Consider the following 9,724-nt stretch of genomic DNA (forward strand, 5'->3'; position numbering starts at 1 on the left):
CCGGCTGATTTTTTGATTTATTGTAGAGACGAGGTCTCGCTGCCCAGGTGGGTCTCGAACTCGCGGGCTCAGGCAATCCACTCAGCTCAGCCTCCCAAAGGCGCGGGGGCACACTGTTTTTCAACGCCTCCACCGTGGACTAACATGTGTCATTCGCACTCATATTTCGGTGGTCACAGCAAGACAGAAAATTACACTCACTTTCAAAGAAGCAGAAATTGCAGTCTTATGATATGATCAAGGGGAGCCAGAAAACCGTGTGTGAAAAACGCTAATGAGCCCCACTTGGCCCCCAGAATCACAAAGTTGGGAAGCACATTTCTAAAAGAAAAATTGTGAAGCTACAAGGTCAAGCGCTGTACCAGGAACTTGATTGCATTACAGTTAAGAGAATAAAACAATAGTCCAGCCATAACATGAGACTGAGAAGAGCCCAGAGTGGGGTGAAGAAGTAGGAGGGGACAGAAGTGGAAGTGACATCAAAGGAATAATCATTAGGACCTAGAGAAAAATAAGATACCAAAAAAAAAAAAAATCATAGCTAACACAGGGAATTTTGGTTTATTTGTCATTATTTGCTTTTTATTTATTTATTTTTGTCCTGGTGCCTGGAGAAACTGAGATATTCTAAAACAGAAACAAAAAAAAAATCAAAATAAGGAAGCAGTGAGTAAAGGAAGGCGATCAGACTCAAAGTGTACAGAAGGCAGATGGAAAATGGAAATGCAACCCTAGAATATCCTACAAAGTCACTGTCACAAAACTTTCTACACAGAGATTGTTATGGCTACTTGTATCCCCCCAAAATTTGTATGTTGAAATCCTAGCCCCCCAACTTTGATACCTCAGATTGTGACTGTATTTAGGAAAAAATCTTTAAAGAGGTAATTAGGGTAAAGGAGGTCATTAAATTGGACCCTAATCCAATATAATTGGTGTACTTGTGAGAAGAGAAATTTAGGACGCAGTCATGAACTTATGGAAGACCATGTGAAGACAATGGAGGAAAAGACATAATCCTCAAGCCAAGGAGAAAACTTAGAAGAAACAGACTCTGCTAATACCTTGATCTTGGACTTCCTGTCTCCAGAACTGTGAGAAAATAAACTTCTGTGATTTAAGTCACCCAGTCATGGCATTTTGTTATAGCAACCCTAGGAAATCAATACAGTGGCTTCAAGAAAAAATTGACTGAGGGCTAATTTGGAGTTTAAATAAGAAACTCATAATTTAATATACAAACAATTTGCACATTCTCACGGAATCTCACGGATATTCTGAGACCATGTTCCAGTGTTAGCGTCATGCATACCTGTCTGAAATTCATTATGCTCTATCATCTGCCCTCATTTACCCCATAAGTGACTCAAATTCTACAAGGATTTTGGGGGGGAAAGAGGAAAGAGAATTGCTGCTCTGAACAGGTAGAAAATACCCTAAAATGTGGCAAATGAGTAGCAACATGCAGATAATGCAATTCTCACTCAAGTTGCAGAAGGTATTTTCCAAATGAAGCTGCAGCAACAATCCTGGGCCCACATGTTGCTGTTGTTGTTGTTGTTGTTGTTGTTGTTGTTGTTGTTGTTGTTTTCAGAACTTTGTCACTTCTCCATCCATAGGCAGAATGTGTTTCTCCTTCTCTTGAACCTGGGCTGATGTGGTGACCACTTCTATGAACAGACTGTAGTGGACATCATGCACATGACTTCAGGGCCTGTTCCTTTCACTCTTTGGATGCTTGCCCTTGGAACTCAGTTACACATTAAGGAAGAAACTCTGGGCTCATGGAGAAGCCACATGGAGATGTTACAGGCAAGAAGCCCAGCTGAGATCCCCTGGGAAAGCTGCTCTTCTGAATTAACAGGACTTCAGATAGTCACAGCCCCCAAATTTGAACCCCACAGGCTCATGCTGATTTCCCTTCATCACTGCTATTCAAAATCCCCTCTGAGTGTGGGAAGAGGCTCCTTCTTCCTCTTGGCCTCTATTTAGCACCAACCAACAGCCTGGGAACCCAGCAGCTCTGAGACCTGCCAGTGGCTGTCAGTGTTCTCATGAGAATGGAAGCAGGAGGGACCTTTGGTGACTTTGCAGACAGAGATAATTGTCCAGGGTCAATTTAACTCAGAGAACAGCCAAAGGTCAGGCTTGTTTGTGGGGATGCATGGGGAGCCCTCTAAAGACTTCTATAAATCACGTAGGGAGGGGAATTCTTGGGGGAAAGTACTGAATGTTCCATCACTAGCACAGGGACTTGCCAACAAGGATGTACAAACTACATTCTTCACACAAGCATGGCACTGCCCCAGGAGCATGTAGGTAGGGTAATCTCCAGTGGCTCATAGGACTCACATAGGTGGCACTCGCAGCACCCTAGCTAAATGTGCTCATCGTCTCAGAATCATGACTCTAGATTGTTTTCCCCAATAAAACTGGCAATAATTAAAAACAGAATCCTGAACAAAACGCGAACCCCACAGGTCATAAGAGAGAAGATAGACAAGTGGGACCTTATTAAACTGACAAACTTCTGCAAAGCCAAAGAAACCATCAAGAGAGCAGGGAGACAGCCTACACACTGGGGAAAGGTATTTGCCAACACCAGGTCTGACAAAGGCTTAACATCCTGGATCTACAAGGAACTCAAACGTGCTGAAAAGAAAAAAACAAACAACCCCATTATAAAATGAGCAAAAGATATGAACAGACACTTCACAAAAGAGGACATCCGAGCAACCAACAGACACATGAAGAAATGCTCAACCTCACTAATCATCAGGGAGATGCAAATCAAAACCACACTGAGATACCACCTAACTCCAGTCAGAATGGCAATTATCAACAACTCAAAAAATAACAGCTACTGGAGAGGGTGTGGTGAAAAGGGAATACTTCTACACTGTTGGTGGGAGTGTAAACTAGTGCAACCTCTGTGGAAAGTAGTGTGGCGATTTCTAAAAGTTCTAAATATCAACCTCCCATATGACCCCGCAATCCCCCTACTGGGAATATATCTTGAAGAAATCAATTCACTCTATAAAAAAGATACCTGCACATGTATGTTTATCACAGCATTGTTCACAATAGCAAGAACCTGGAAGCAACCATGCTGTCCATCAGAAGAGGACTGGATTAAAAAAATGTGGTATATGTACCTGATGGAATACTACGCAGCCATAAAAAAGAACAAAATCATGAATTTTGCAGCAACCTGGATGGAACTAGAGTCTATAATACTGAGTGACCTCTCACAGAAACAAAGATCCGAGTATCTCATGTTCTCACTCATATAGTGGACCTGGATCATCCAATGTAATACTATAAGAAAATGACTGACACTAGTGGGAAACTATGGGGGGGTGGAGGGGATTAACGGTGTAAATATCTGTCTGAGGATGGGGAAACACCTCTTATCAACAAGGATGCCTGAACAAAACGTATTTGTATACCTAACACTTCACTGTACCCCACAATATCATAATTAAAAAATCGATTATAAAAAATAAATAAAAACAGAATCCCTGTAAAACTGCTATTATGCTTGGAAATAAGCAATGTTCATATTGTAGGTCAAGAGAACTCTGCCAAAAAGCGACTTAGATGTGTTGATGTTTAACCCAGGAGCTTCATTTGTGGCAATGGATCTTAAACTAATCATAGATATATATAAAAACATGTTTGCGAAGACATTCATGGTAGTCTTGCTTTCAACAGTGACTGTTTGGAACCACCTAAATATCCAAAACTTTAGAATGAGTATCTAAATAATAAAAATGATAGTCATCGAAAACAATAGAGTAGAATATGTAAGAGAATTTTGCATGGAAAAATATGCTTGCTCTAATATGAAGAGAGAAAGAACCAGTTATGTAGCATTTTGAATTTATATTTTACCCTCTTTTTTCTAAGAAATATGAATACCAAAATGTTTACAGTCACTGCTGGTCAAAGAATTGCAAGGTGAGCGTCGCTCTTTGCCTTCACATTATCCATTCATTCATTCTCACCCTCCTCCTTACTAATACTCTTGATTTTCTTTGGGATCACAATATGCCCAGACACAAAGCTACATTTCCTAAGCTTCCTTGAAGCCAGAGGTTCTAATGGATGCAATAAAACAGGGAAGTCTGCCAATTTCTGAAAAAGTCCTGTTGGGTGGGATCACCCTCTTTACCTCATTTTCTCCTAATACCCATCCCTCCTTCTCTTCCTTTCTGGAGTGCAGATAGAGCATTTGGAGATTGGAGTTGGAGCCATCTTTTGACTATAAGAGAGAAAATTGCTTTAAAAAATTTTCTTTAGAGCCAATCTTCCTCTATCACCTGGTGTGCAGTGGTGCAATCATAAATCATAGCTCACTGCAGCTTCAAGCTCTTGAGCTCAAGCAATCCTGCCCTCTCAGCCTCCTGAGTATCTGGAAGTACAGGTGCACACCACCACACCTGGTTTTTTTGTTTTTGTTTTTTTTTTCACGGACAGGTTCACTTTGTTGCCCAGGCTGAACTTGAACTCCTGTCCTCAAGTGATCTTCCAGTCTCAGCCTTTCAAAGCACTGGAATTACAAGTAAGCCACTGTAGCCAGCCCAAAATAAACCACTTTTTTAAGAAAACAAGAATAATAAGGTCAAAGGAGTGTTGCTTCTTAAAGACGTTGTTGAGCTATTGTACCAACCCTGAACTTAAATTATGTGAGAACTGAAACCACCTGTGACTTTAAGCAACCATTTCTTGAGTTTCTGTCACAAACTAACATTTATTTCATTTTTATCATTATTTTTATTGTTTTTAATGAACAAATACAAATTGTATGACTCTAAGCAACCATTTCTTGAGTTCTGTCACAAACTAACATTTTGTTTTTATCGTTATTTTTATTGCTTTTATTGCTTTAATAAACAAATAAAAATGGTATGTATTTAGCATGATAACACATTGTGGAATGGTTAAACCAAGTTAATTAACATATGTGTATCTTTTGTAGTGAGGGAATTTAAAATCTACTCTCTTAGCGATTTTGAAGAATTCAATACATGGTTATTAACCATAGCCACCATGTTGTACAATAGATGCTTGAAATGTATTCCTCCTATCTAACTGGAATTTGTACCCTATCATTTGCAACAACATGGATTAACCTGATGGATATTTATGCCAAATGAAATCAGCCAGAAAGATAAATATTGCATGATTTCACTTCTATTAGCATCAAACAAGGTTGAACTCACAGAAGCAGAGCATAGAATAATGGTTACCAGGAGCTGGGGTTGGCCAGGAGGGTGGGGGCTGAGGCAGTCGTTGGGACAATGTCAGTCAAAGGACACAGATGAATAAAAAGTTACAAAATTACGAACTGTATAATATTAACAACTAATTTTAAAAGCTTTTGAAAAACATAGTTCTGCTTTAAAACATTATAACATAGAAGCAGACAGAAGCCAATAGAAAATATTTCTGACTATCCTCATGTAAATAATTAGTATTGGGTGTGATTTCTGGATACTCTGCCTCTACTAAGCCAATCTTCAATGTCTATTTCCTTCTCCTTTTGATAAAATATATAACCCAGGTTATCTATTTTCTTTCATTAAACTTCATTTCGGTTTGTCCTCTCAGCTTATTAAATTTTTCACCATTCTAACATGCAATTTTCCTGATATCAAATGTTTGTAAAACTTCAGGTTCACAAAGCATGTTAATATCTATTATTTAGCATGACTGACATTAGACCCATCTACCTATTAATATTTGATTTTCTTTTTTTAACCCTCTTCATTTTCTGATTCTGTTTACATTCTATAGGTTGACTTACCTTTTCAGGTGACAAATTTACCTTTCTTATTGTGGGCATCATGTCTTATAAACATGTAATTTCCTATTCTCCTGTCTCTACACACACACACACTTATCTACATTGCTATTATAACCACGTTTTCCACACCTACATTTTTACAAAGTATTTGTTACAATGAGAGTTCAGAAATCAGCCTATTAAAAATATTTTTAATAATGTTGAAATACATTATTCTCCTAAATACCCTCATCACATCTCACTGACATTTAAGGACCTCATGTTAACTATGTACTGCGCAGAACAATGTGTGGTAGTTGGAAATAAAACTGGACATTTCTACTAGTTTATGAATGGTGATATTTGCTGTATCCAGGTGTATTAGCTGCCAACTGGTTGGAAAACAATAATGTACCTATCCTCTCTCTACAGTTTGACTGCCTGTCCTAGAAAAACAGAGTTATTTTAGCAAAAACCTTTGAGTTAGTCAAAATATAAAAGCATCACATTAGCAATGCTACAAAATTACCTCTAAAAGGTCAGAAAATACTTTGTCTTGGCTCCAAAACAGAAAAAGAAAGAAAAGAAAATGCACCTGTTTCCTTAGCATCCTCTCTCTCTCTCCCCCCCTTCCACCTCTCTCCCTCCCTTTCTTCCTTTTTCTCTCTCCTTTCCCCCTTCCCTCTCTCCCTCCCTCTCTCTCCCTCCTCTTTCTGTGTCTCTCTCCTTCCCTTTTTCTCTCTCTCTGTCACACACACACACGCACATGCGCACGCGCACACACACACACACACACACACACACACATACGCACTTCTATGCATTGTTGTCTTTAGCATTTATTCTGTCTAAGGAGCTACTAACTGTATAATTGAGTAATAAGCCCTACTGAACTCCCTTCAGACTTAAAGTGGCTCGTTTTGTTTTTTTTTTTATTTTAGAATCATGGAGTACATGTGAGGACTTGTCACATCAGTATCCCTCCTTCTCTCCCTTATTCTCTCTCCCTTCCTCCTTCCTTCTCTCCTTCCCTCTCTCTCTCCCTCCTCTTTCTGTGTCTCTCTCCTTCCCTCTTTCTCTCTTTCTCTGTCACACACACACACACACACATGCACACACACACGCACACACGCTTCTATGCATTGGTTTCTTCAGCATTTATTCTGTCTAGAGAGCTACTAACTATATAATTTAGTAATAAGCCCTACTGGACTCCCTTCAGACTTAAAGTGGCTCAGTTTTTTTTTGTTTTATTTTAGAATCATGGGGTACATGTGAGGATTTGTCACATCAGTATATTGCGCGGTGAGGCTTGGGATTCTGACAAGCCCTTCCCTTGCACAGTAGTGAGCAGTACACCATGGGCGGTTTTGTATCCATTATTCCCCACCCCATCCCCACCATCTCTCTCCTTGAGCAACGCTCTGTGTCTGTTGTTCCCATTGTCATCTCCACTTATGAGTGAGAACATGTGGTATTCAGTTTTTTGTTTCTGTGATAATTAACTTAAATGATGGTCTCCAGCTGCATCCATGTTGCTGCAAACGATATGATTTTGTTTTTCTCTATGGCCATGTCATATTCCATAGCATACAGGGGGGAGCACAAAAAATGGAATTTATTTATTAAACATTGTACATTTATTCTTACACTTAAATTTCAGTCATCTTCAAAGTACTCTGATGCAATACACCTATCAAGATGCTTTTTCCACTGCTCAAAACAATTGTTGAACTTGTCGGTTTTGATGCCTTTTAGCGCTTCTGCCATTTTTGTTTCATTTCTTCCACATTGGCAAAAATGTTTCCCTTTGAGGATTTTTCATCCTAGGAAACAGACAAAAAAAATCACTTGAGGTGAGATCAGGTGAATAAGAGGATGGGGCACGGAGTTCATTGCATTTTTAGTCAAAAACTGCTGAACATTCAGTGCAGTGTGAACAGGTGAGCTCATAAATTACTCCTCATGAAATGGGCAAATGCAGTGAAAGAATCTCCACAAAAAAATTCACTGAAGCTGAACACAGCCTGTCACAATGATGTTAGCTAGTACATAGATGCCAATGGGTTCCTAGAACCCTTACCTAGTAAGGAAAGACTGTATTAAAGGGGCCTGCTCTCTGAGAGCTTTTGGGGGATTCCACCTTGTATATGTACCACATTTTCTTTATCCATTCCTACTTCGATGGACAGATAGGTTGGTTCCATGTTTTTGCTATTGTGAATAGTGCAACACAACTCCTTTCTTTGTTTGATATCAACTCCAGGCCAAAATACAGGGTTCCCTAAACCCAAGACCAGAAGAGTCTTTAAGAACTAAGAACTGGGGACTTCTGGCAAGATGACAATGGGGCAGCCTGGTCTATGAGAGCTTCTGCAAAGGAGAATGCAGAGGGTCTCTGGCTCTCTCCCTGGGGGCTGCAGATGCCAATGCTGGCAGCCTGTTCTTCACATAGAGCTCGGCCATTGCCACCACTGGGGCATCGCGGTGGTCTGGACAGCCACTGCAGCTGCAGAAACAGCAGCCGCCGGCACTGCCATGGCCTCCGTGGCGGCCATAGTGCATTGCGCCACCTGCGCCTGAGGTGATCCATGACTTCAATCCTTGAAGCCCCTGCAGGCAAGATCTACTGGGATCTCTGCCACCTCTGCTGCCACCATGACGTCCTGCCGGTCGTGGGTCTCCTCCTGTGTGCCCTGAGGCAGGCTCCCATTTCCAGCCTCTGCCTGGCTCCTGTCCAGCTCCACCACCTCTGGGGCTGTGAGATATCACCACCTGCTGGCAATTCAAGGTAACAACACCGAAACAAGACAAACAAGCTTGAAAAAACAGACACAGGCCAGATTTGATGATGAACTGAGTGGTGATCTGAACTGTCCTTCATAGCAGGCCAGGGGCAACTGACCCTAACTGTGAACCAATTTACCAGCTTGAGAAGAGAGCTAGAAATCAGAGCTGAAAGGACATTGGACTTAAATGAAAAGTCTCAGAGTGTGCTCGATTGGATCTGTTAGTTTAATGACTTGATTCTATTCCGACTGTTTTGTACCTTTTTTTCTCTTCCTTTTCTTCTCTTTTCTCCTCTCTGTAAACCATATCTTTGTATAGAGGAATAGCACACCAATAAGGAGGTTGGCTAGCTTGTATGCTAGCATCATTGTATGTTTTAGTTTTTCTTGTATGGGAGTTGATTAGTCTGTAGCCATGGTCTATTGTTTTTATGTGTTTCAGTTTAGGTCCCTCTCTCCATTTGTTGGTAGTCATCTGTTTCCCCCCTTATACCTCTCTCTCTCCATGCCCCTCTTCCCACCACTGTCTGCTCCATTCTCTTCCCTCTGCTAACTTCATTTTATTTCAGGGAATAAACCTACAGCCCCACTGCATGTACAGATTTCAAGGCAGTGGGAAGTGGGTTTCAGATTATCCATACACCTGTCTGCGGATACCAGGACCTGCAGATAGATTTTGAATCATAGCTCCCCCTTAAGTAAATCTCAAAACTGCAAAAAGGACCACCCCCAACCTACAGTACAACTCCGGAATGGAACAAAGTAAGAGGGAATACATAAAGAAGAATAGGAGATTGAACAAACAGAAAAAAAAGCAACCCCTCTACCCCTGAATAACAGAATTAAAGAAGACGGTGACGTTGAGGGAAGGAAAAAGTAAGGAGGGAAAAAACCGCACAAATGAAGAAAAACCAAAAAGAAGAATATAGGTCTCACACAGACCCCTGAGAGGTCAGACACTGAGAAAACAGACTCTGGAACACAAACAATGAAGAGCCTGCAGAATGATTGGTCACATGCAACAAATCCAGACATTAATAGTGGGAATGTAAAAAGTTGAGGAGCAACAAGAAGAAAATAGGAAGGAGCTGATGTCAGAAATAACAGCAGTAAAGAATACTGTGATGGAAATAAATAACAAACTAAT

The sequence above is a fragment of the Carlito syrichta genome, unplaced genomic scaffold (assembly GCF_000164805.1).
Source record: "Carlito syrichta isolate Samal-C Ts95f unplaced genomic scaffold, Tarsius_syrichta-2.0.1 Scaffold314840, whole genome shotgun sequence".
Classification (NCBI taxonomy): Eukaryota; Metazoa; Chordata; class Mammalia; order Primates; family Tarsiidae; genus Carlito; species Carlito syrichta.